This window comes from Anoplophora glabripennis, unplaced genomic scaffold, assembly GCF_000390285.2.
Source record: "Anoplophora glabripennis isolate ALB-LARVAE unplaced genomic scaffold, Agla_2.0 scaffold144, whole genome shotgun sequence".
Taxonomy (NCBI): Eukaryota; Metazoa; Arthropoda; class Insecta; order Coleoptera; family Cerambycidae; genus Anoplophora; species Anoplophora glabripennis.
This window is the reverse complement of record NW_019416377.1, coordinates 239523-250076: the sequence shown is the minus strand read 5'-3', so window position 1 is coordinate 250076 and position 10554 is coordinate 239523.

The following is a 10554-nucleotide window of genomic DNA, read 5'->3' as shown; positions in this document are numbered from 1 at the left end:
TTATAGCTGTTTTACATTGACAATTTATTGATCAATTAATTCATGAAGTCGCTTCATCAAGAAATTGGACAAGTGTAATGCACCAAATCTGCTGTCAAATAACTTCATGAATTTATTCATCATGTTCTTGATGAATTAGAGCATGTTCTAATTTTCGTCAATTTCTTCGTGAAGTTCGGAAGTACCAACCCAACAGATTTCCAGCCTCAGATCAGTAATGAGGTTATGTTATTGGAATATGTAAATAATTGTGTGGCGTCGTCCAAGTTTTGCATTGTTTTTACTGATTTGTTACTTACAAAAACTAATATTTATATAATATGTGTCAGAACGGTACCGCTGTTGTATCACTACAATAATTATGAGTCGAAAGATGACATTTTTGAAATTTATTTTGCTTCTTTGATTCATTGGTAGAACTGATTCATACGTCAAAAAACTTGACAAAGTCTGTAGCAGTGTAAAACCGCACTGTTTACCAGTAAATTCGTGAATTAATTCATGAAGAACTTCATCAATTTATTCATGAATAAATTGTCAATGTAAAACAGCTATTAAGGAAGCAGAATTTTACTAATGCAATTTGATCTAACTCAGTAAACTCTGTTTATTTTTACTAACGGAAACTATCCCCGAAGTAAGACAGTTGAGTTTCTTAACGCCCTGTACAATCCAAAACTATTTCACACTCTCAGAAACTTCTAAATGTCGACACCATTAACATCGAAAACGATTACTGACCTAGTGAGAACAAGCTCAATCTACAGAACGTACCGTATAATGCGACAAATGTACAACTGGACATTTTAATATCATCAATTCCTGTCCCCCTGGTCCTTGACCAAACAAAAAATAACAGCATTAACATCATTTACCTAAGCAAGCCGAGCAGTGTCCCAGTTTGCTGCAACCGCTCGACAAAGAGGGCCATCACTGTCACCCAAAGGGGTAATAAATGGCACCGAGTAAAAAAAATCGACAAAGGTTTCGGTAGCTGGGCCATTACCGGACAATTGGAAGTCATAAATGCTTGGGCTGGAGAATTATTTAACCCATTGTGGGGGTGCTAAGGAGCTTTTGCACATGGCCCACTGATTGGGAAACCTCCGGGATAGATTTATGCGATTCCGAGACAGTTTTTATGCCTCGCAGTCGACACTGAGAAGGATTGTCCAAAGTTGCAAGGTTAGATAGGAAGGAATTTGGATTTTATCTTTAAAGACAGATGTACACGATGCCAGTACAAGTTACTAATATCTTGTACTGAATTTTAGTACACTCGGGTCTTATTGTTAGTAAGGTATCAGTTCAGTCAATAGATAACAAGTAACTATCCCCAATTTCACTATGCCAATTAAATACGAAAAGATTAGAAAGTAGGATTGAAAATGTGCTAAAAGTTCTCCTTTCCAGACATTTTCTTACCCTCACCTTTTTGTTTGAACTATCTACTAATCCACCTTTTAAATTGTGAACATTTTAATAACATATTAAACTCATTAAAAGCAACAAATTTAGTCTGATAGGTTTGTTTCTGTCGAAAACGTCTTAGTTTCTAAGATAACACACTTTTTAAATTTTTGTTACCTGCCATTGGATTGAATGGAAAATAAACAAAAAGATGCGGAATCAATTCGGTTAGTATTGAAAAATAATATATTTTCTTAAACTATCAGCTTTTTTATAAGCTTACGAAGAATTTGCAAATTTGCGTTACATATTACAGAAAGTTTTATGAAATCGCATTAGGCTCCTTTAGTGTGACGTCATATATTTAGGCAACCCGTAACAAATTGTCATAGTTGAAATTGTATAGACCGAATCTGACCCTTGTGTACTGTTTACATAGATACTATAAAAATGAACAACTTCGTATTGATTTATTTTTACAAGGATTTAGAAGTATTTAAGAACAGACACGTGTTTGGTAAAATAGATCCACTAATGTGCTTCAAACTTACAAAAAACGATATAAAAGAATATTCCTAAATTTAAATAAAGTAAAAAATTTAACATTAGCCGTATTATTCCTAATGCGCATGCTCGGAAATAATAGCCTCATACGCAGGTGAGATCTTGTTGATATGTCATCACTGTCATCATTAGCGTATTTTCTCTTCTTTTGTTTAATCTTGATCTTCTAGTTCTACTAAGTATTTGTATGGTTCTTCTTGGTGTTGTGCTGTCAGTGTGTTTATCGAGTGTTTTCTTTCTTCAAGTGGTTTATTATAGACGTACTCCTAACCAATACCAACCTTTACTTGAATAATATCCTGTTGCGAGACTACTTCGGTTATATGAAATAATATTTAATACGTCTGCTCAGTAACATTGATATAATTTTAATTTATTAGTTACTATAAAAGTGAATATTGTTCTATAAATTTAAATATATAAATCCTATACCTAATTCCTTTAGTTTGTCACTTGGGGTTTGAAACTTCTTAAATATTTCTAATATTGCCAGAATATCGCGATATTTAAGGTCATGACAAAGAAGATATTTTTGGTACATATGTCGAAAATCGATCTAGTAAAAATATTGCGAAATTCTTCATGACAATGTACACTATGGTGTTGCCTATTATTTGGCGTATGTGACATCACTACTAAAAAGGTCTATTTTATAGGACTGAACCTGATCTCATAGGAACGACTTACAGAATCTTTTTGTGAGGTTAGAAAATGATAAAATAGTTTCGACAAACGTATTTATTTAAAAAGAGAATTTACACTTACCGATAACGTTCATATTTTTTTTATTAATAGTTATAAAAACTTATCCCTACTTTATATATAATTTTTTTAATAAAAAAATAATGTTCGTAGTTAATTAAAGTAATTTTTAAGGTTAAGTTCAGCCATAAATTCAGTGAAATGAAGTTGCAGTAGTTCATTTGTATCCTTGTGACTAAGTGCGAAAATAATATGGTCAGCTGTCAATTTTATCCTGTTTGCGCATGACGTCACCTGAGACCAGCTCAAACGTCAAATTTGTACCATATTGATACATTTATAAAATTGATATATTTATATTTTCGTTTATCGCCCAACTTAACAACTCTGATACTTAAAATGAAGAATAAAATATTTTAGGTTAGGTACATTTATTCAGTCGGTCTAGGAACTTTACCAAACTGACTATTATTTTTTCCGATAGATCTGCTGTCTATTTTTTAAATCGAATTTTAGTCATGTATTACAAAATGCAATGTGTTGCAATGAAATTTGATAATTTTGGAAATTAGATCATTTTTAGTGGATGCTAAAAATGTCTTTGCTGTTAGTTGAAATATTTTTGAATTACATTTTCAGACGTAACTTTTTTAAGTGAAGATTTTGTTTATTATATAGTATATTTATTATAATATAAAATTTCATTTTACACAAAAAATGTGGTTGCTTAAATTACCGAAAATCGCCGTTTGCAAGAAAATGTCAAAGTTAACCAATTCTGAAATAATACTTTTTTTTATTAAGTACGTTTGTCGAACTGTGAATATCTTATGACAAGCAAGAATGTCTTTTTGTCATAAAATGAATAATATTTTTTTTTCTGCCCGTTTCTATCAAAGTAGGCCGATTCCCATTCATCCACAAATTAGAATTATACTATAAATTTTAATTCTAAGCAACTTTCCTTAATAACATATTTCTGTATTGTTAAAAACAAAGGCAATTTATTGTTAAACGATTTTTATATTTACTAATTTTCTGATCACCCTGTATATGCAAGATGAAAGTTCTCCATACCAACCGCATTTTAAAGATAAGCAAAAATTTTAATCAAGAATGCCTTTTCTCGTAAAATAAAAAATACAAATATTACCCTTTTTCCACTCTTAATCATGGACATACTGTACTAGACATAAACTAGTTGTATTTTTGAGGAAATCAGTTGTATAAAATGAAATTTTACATTGTAATGTAACCTAACCTAACCTCAAAAAATTCACAACTAGCAACTTCAAAAACTAACAACATTGACGTTTTTAGAATTATTTTGTACAATTTTGTAAAAATATATTTTTGGAACCTTGTAACTCAAAATCAAATGACAATAGGCCATGATGTATAGGAAAAATCGTCTTAGTTTTTACTTTCTACCAACCAACCCTTGAATTTTACAGATTTTTCTCAAAACACACTGTAGACATTCGCAAAGCACGTTTGAGTAAAAACCATATATCATATTTAAACAACAATTTTTATAGGAACCATTTTTATGACATGAAATTAAAATAGCTTCAATGCGCGGTGTCATCGCTTCGTGGTTTTGTACACCCCTGTTCTTCTCAGCAAGGGTAAGAAGGCCTTGAAAGATCTCGGATTTTGCGTAAGAGGTACATTGAAAAGATGTACCATATTTCGTTTACAGCGTTTCCGAATAGGCAGATCACCGTCAAAACTTATGTTCTCGATGTAACCAAATTCTGCAGAATAACATATTGAACCGTGATTGATAGCTACCGGTCGTCGCATTCTATTTTACTGCCCTTGTGGACAATGTCCATGTCGTGTTGTTCGGCGAAGGAAGACGGATTTGTCTAGGATTAGAACTTAGAAGCAAATTTTATCGCAATCATCGACAAACAAAATACATTACAGTTGTGACGTTCTATTCAAAAGTTCATTCTCTTGTTTTGAATTATTTGTCCTACCTACTAGTAAAAAGCACCGGCGATAATACCGCTGTATGCAGTCTACACGCAAGAATGTAAACAATGCTTGCACCTATTTAACTGCGTTGACCTGTTTTCATACAAATAAGTATATCATGACTGATATCTTGTTCCATATAACCATATAAGATGAAAAGCAATTAAAGACTTACGACTTACGCCATTAATAATTCCAAATGTTGAATATGCACAGAAAATTTCACTTTCACTTTTCACTCGTTGAACATCTTCACTTATTTTATGATTGAGGAGTACCAACTTAAAATTTTTCACGACCTACTAACGGATTATCAACTAATGATGTTCGTTTTCGTATTTTAAAAACTTTTCAACGGTGTCAGTGCCGAAACAATACATATAAACTTTATTTTTATTGTTTTTATAAGCCAGCTAAAGAACTGAAGTTTTATTGCTAATTAACAAATAATATAGCAAGTAATGATTTGAAATACCTGTAATATAATTTAAAATGATTATATTTTTTATACCTATTTGTAGAAATATTAATATATGTAATTGTTATACCTAATCGGTTTAACATAACCTCAGCATTAAGCGTACAAATAAACAAAAAAAACACAAGGTGATTAATGAAAGTTATATACAGGGTGGCCAAATGAAAACGAAACAGAGCCATTTTCAGGAACTGCGTCAAGATTGTAGAAAAACGCTCAGACCCGTCGATTTTAGATTATAGGGGGACATTCTTTGCTGGTATTTTTGACTCCGCCATTTTCACCCCAAAATATTTAAATGGCATTGGGGGTTGAGTAATATTTCTTTTGAAAGCTCTTACAATTCTCTTTACAACAGACTTTAAATTTTATAATTCCGCCCAATACTTTGAAAAAAATTTACATTTTAAAATTTAAATTATGTTTAGTTGCTTACTTACTACTTAGTTGATTAAATGTTCAAACTGATGACCGCCCGCTTCCATACAAGAATAAAGATTTTGTTCGAAACGTTCGCGCACATTCCGAAGCATTTCCGGAGTGATTCGACGGCATTCGTCGACGATTCTTTGACGCAAATCTTCCAGCGACGCTGGCTGTGTTTTATAGATTTTACTTTTTAGGTATCCCCACAAAAAGAAATCAAGGGGCGATAAATCCGGTGATCGTGGAGGCCACTCAATGCTGCCTCTTCTCCCAATCCAATTCCGTAGAAAACGTTGGTCCAAATACTGACGGACAATTAACGCATAATGCGGAGGAGCACCGTCCTGTTGAAAAATCAAATGATCTTCATCATACTCTGGAACATTTTCAATAATATCAGTCAAGGCAGGGTCAATAGCGTCTTCCAGTAATTGCAAATACATTTGGCCAGTCAAATTACCAGGTAGAAAAAAAGGACCCACCAGCCGGTCACCGAAAATTCCAGCCCATACATTTAATTTTTCCGGTTGCTGTGTATGCACCTCGTGAAAAACTCTTGGGTTTGAATCGGACCAATAGCGGCAATTGTGACGATTTACCGTCCCGTTCAAGAAAAAACTGCATTCATCAGAAAAACAGATGTTAAAAAGGAACTGTGGATCGTTCCCTGCTCGCTCACTCATTATTTCGCAAAATTGCAAACGGCGGTCATAATCATCCTCATGAAGTTCCTGGACTAAATGTATTTTGTATGGATGGAATTTATTCTTCTTCAAAATGGTTTGTATGCTAGTTCGATTGATCCCAGACACAGATGCCAGCTGCCTCGTACTTAATGTAGGATCAAGATGAACTTGTCCCAAAACTGCAACTTCACTAGCTTCATTAACTATAGGTTTTTCAATTTCTCGTTTTTTATTGGCTACGTTCCCTGTCTCTTGAAATTTTTTTACTAACTCTAGAACATACTTCCTCCTGACATGTCGATCTTGATGTTGTTCATTAAATAGCTGAGCTGTTCTATTCGCACATTTATTGTTCATAAAGTAAAGCGAAATGATATCTACCCTTTCCGCAATGGAATAAACCATAGTGTTTAATTTTCAAAAACACAATTAAATAAACTACCAACCAACGCTTCCAAATAATACTAGAAAATAATTTGGAATCCACTAATTTTACGTTCATTGTGTGTGTATAGCATTCATTTCTGTTTTTTACAATTTTGTTTTTTTTTACGAAAGTGATAACAAATCGCCAAAAACCAATGTAACGCAAGAAATACTAAATTTATACCATTGGCGTACTTAACTCGAATGACTGACATTTTTACCGTTACTAATTGTTTGTACATAAGTTTCAACTTTAAAATCAAAATTCTTAATAAGTATTGGGCGGAATTATAAAATTTAAAGTCTGTTGTAAAGAGAATTGTAAGAGCTTTCAAAAGAAATATTACTCAACCCCCAATGCCATTTAAATATTTTGGGGTGATGCTTACCCTTGCTTGGGGGTGAAAGTGGCGGAGTCAAAAATACCAGCAAAGAATGTCCCCCTTTAATCTAAAATCGACGGGTCTGAGCGTTTTTCTACAATCTTGACGCAGTTCCTGAAAATGGCTCTGTTTCATTTTCATTTGGCCACCCTGTATTTTTTAAAATATACGAAAATATTTCTACATACAGGAATGAAGTAATAAAATTCTTGGTTAAACTCTAATGATATATTGATGGCTTGGTAAATTAATGAAAAAGATCCTATAAACGTAAGACTAATAATGCTACATTTTCGAGAAAGACGGGAAAGACAACAATCAATAATTTTTCTTTTAATTCTACTGGCTTCAGTTTTTTACTGTCCACCAATGTATGCAGGTATGTACCTATAACCATATTTTTTTGCATTGAAGTCTCGTATTTTTTTTCTTCCTAGGTGTTTCAAATTTTAGTATTTCAATGGGACAAAATGCAAAAAAAGATATCGGCGCAATCAGAATATGCAATGAGAAAATCAATTAAACGTTACCTAATTAAAAAAATATGACAAAAAAAAACGATTTAAAAAGAATGCAGAATTTTTTGTAGACAATAATATGGGAGCATATTACAAACTTTTTTATAATAATCACCCACTTGTTCAACTTCACTTTACTTACTTCTGTAATTTCAAAAAAAAAATTGAAGTTCATTATTTTTATAAATATTTCTATTTTATCAATTATTTTGTTTATAATATAAACTGATAAAACTATAGCATATTGTATGCCACTTTTTATCTGCAATGATTTATTTGTGACTTCTTTTTAGTATCCTTTTTTTATTTAATTTAAAAATGTTTAAAAGTAACACAATATATGATTTAAAACAGATATGAATTACAATATTTTTTTTAATTGTGTAAAGTTTAAAATATCAAAGTAATTCCAACAATTTAGATCCTGTTTAAGTTATCATAAAAGTAGTAATTTTGTTAACATGTTTTAATTATTGTTTAAAACAATAGATCTTTTTGGTAGCAGTAGAACATATTTCAGCTTTAGATGTATAATTATTTTATTCATACTCTTGGGAATAAAGCAACCGGCCAAACTGATCCTTTTTCGTGTTTTAAACGATAGTTAATGGGTGCCAAGAAGCGGAAACGGTTCCAATATGTGTAATTGATGACGAAGATGTTGTGCAACGACCGGGGGTTGCTGATAGAGGGTGGCAGGGGTCGAGGGGGTGGAATGCAGAGCAGCAGATGCGGGCCAAACCCGGATATGCGACGCAAACTGCCAGAAAAGTGGAATTCGAACACGACGTGGCCAGTGCCACTCTCGTATAATCGCTTAGGAAGTGAATTAGCGCGATTCCAATTTGCCTCACCCGAATTTAACGCTGAATTTTTGAAATTAAATAAGGCAGTGTACGTTAAATGTGATTGTTGGTTCATTTTAAGAATAAAGTCTTTTTCTTCCAAGCAAACGTATGCGTGTGATACATGTTATTTACGTACAGAGACGTAATTCCAAAGATAGGCGTAGTAATATTCGTTACTATTTTTTTTCCTTTAAAGCTATTCCAAATATTTTCTCTCACTATTATGAAAGAATGGCAAAGGCTTTACAAAAATGTATTCTGGCAGTTGTAACGTACTGTTTTCGAGATAAATGTCAAAATATTAAACTAGTGTATACTCCGCGGTCGAAATTATAGAGAGTGACTAAGACATAATATAAATACACTATTACTATAATGTGCATAAAATATAAAATGATTTTTATAACGGTTCAATATTATTTATCTTTGTGCCGCTCGCCATGCACATCGGTAGAATCTATAATCGTGTATAGACTGAGTTACACTGAACGTCGATCTAAATATTCTATCTCTGTCTTTTGCACTTGGTAGGGAATAGGTAAATTCTTTTTTAGTGGGTGGAAACGGACTTGATTTAGCCGTCCTGAGAAACGTCAGAGCATAAGCGTAGACGAGGGGTCTAATTCCATTGCTATAATAAATTTATAAATTAAAAAAACACAACTGGGACGTTTTAAAATGCTGTAATAATTAAAATGGATCAAAGTGCCGGTTATAGCAAACCGTAAAAAAATATTAGATGTTATGTTTTATTATCTTTTTTCAATATTTTCTATATCTTGTTGCCTTTTACGCAGACACGCCAATGGATTTTCGTTCCCGGCACGCTTCAAACCCCTTACTAGTCCAAAAGCTAGCGATGAGTCACACTCTATAATTTCTACCGCGGAGTATAGATAATTAATTCCTAAAATACCAAAACAACAATTTTTTTTAATTAAAAATAATTTTTGTTCAAGTAATCACGTCATCTATGAATGAAGTAAAATAATATGTACGTGACGTTCGTCAACTGTTTTTGCAACTAAAAATAAACCACATATATTCTCATTAATTTCATTTAGGTTCAAAATATTTCTTAACACCATCAATGTTCTAAAAGCTGTTATAGTTCTTCCGAAGTCAGTTGAACATGCATAAAAAAAACGAGCAATCAAATTTAATGAGTTTCATGGGCGTCCCTAAAAAAGTTTTCTGCTAAAGGTAGAAAATTATAATAATTTGTATATAATGTGTAGAAAATTTCTATTATATGTTCATTTGACCAACAACATATTTTAATTATTTATGTCCTTATGTTGTAATAATATTAGTAAACCAAATATCCCTCTTATTTTTCCCTTTCGCAATTGTAATATGAATGATTAATAGAAGGGTGCCTATAATAAATTAAAATTATCTGAATCACACCAAATTCCGCATTCCCGCACTGCACTGCTAGGCGACTAGTCGACAACTGAATTTTGACAACGCAATGGACCAGAGAAACAGTGAGCATTGCTCTTTGCCAGCACGCTCATTCTTCAACTGAGCGTATACATTTCTACCACCTGCACTTTTCGTTCGACCCAGACTGTATACGGGTATGGCTAAATAAATGTGGGAACAAGTTTTTCAACCTCCCCGTGACATATTTTTTTCAGCGTCAGTAATTTTAAGTGTAACTAGCTAAACTAAATATCAGAAATTTTTTCCAAATATTTCTACCTTGCCCGATACTTGACTTTTTAATGTATAACTATATAAATCTTACAGAAACATATGTAGGCAGGCCCGGATCCAGAGACTGGTTTTGGGGGAGGCGCAAAGCACTTCTTTATCATTATCATTATTATTATTATTGTTGTTGTTGTTGTTGTTATTTTTTTGATGACGTAAGGTGTAGGTTAGGAAGGGGGACTTGCATTAATATCGACTAACTGCCTGTTGTCGTTTGGAGAAATTGAAGATCTTTAAAAAATGTTGTGCTTTGGGGGTGGCGATCGCCACATCGCCACCCCCTCTGGATCCGGGCCTGTATGTAGGTAAACTGTAAGGATTTAAAAAAACTTAATTTACCGCTCAGAAAAAATAAAACAGTGCTCCGCCTCTGACTACGGGATTTGCGGCAAGCTTGTGTGTGCCGATCTC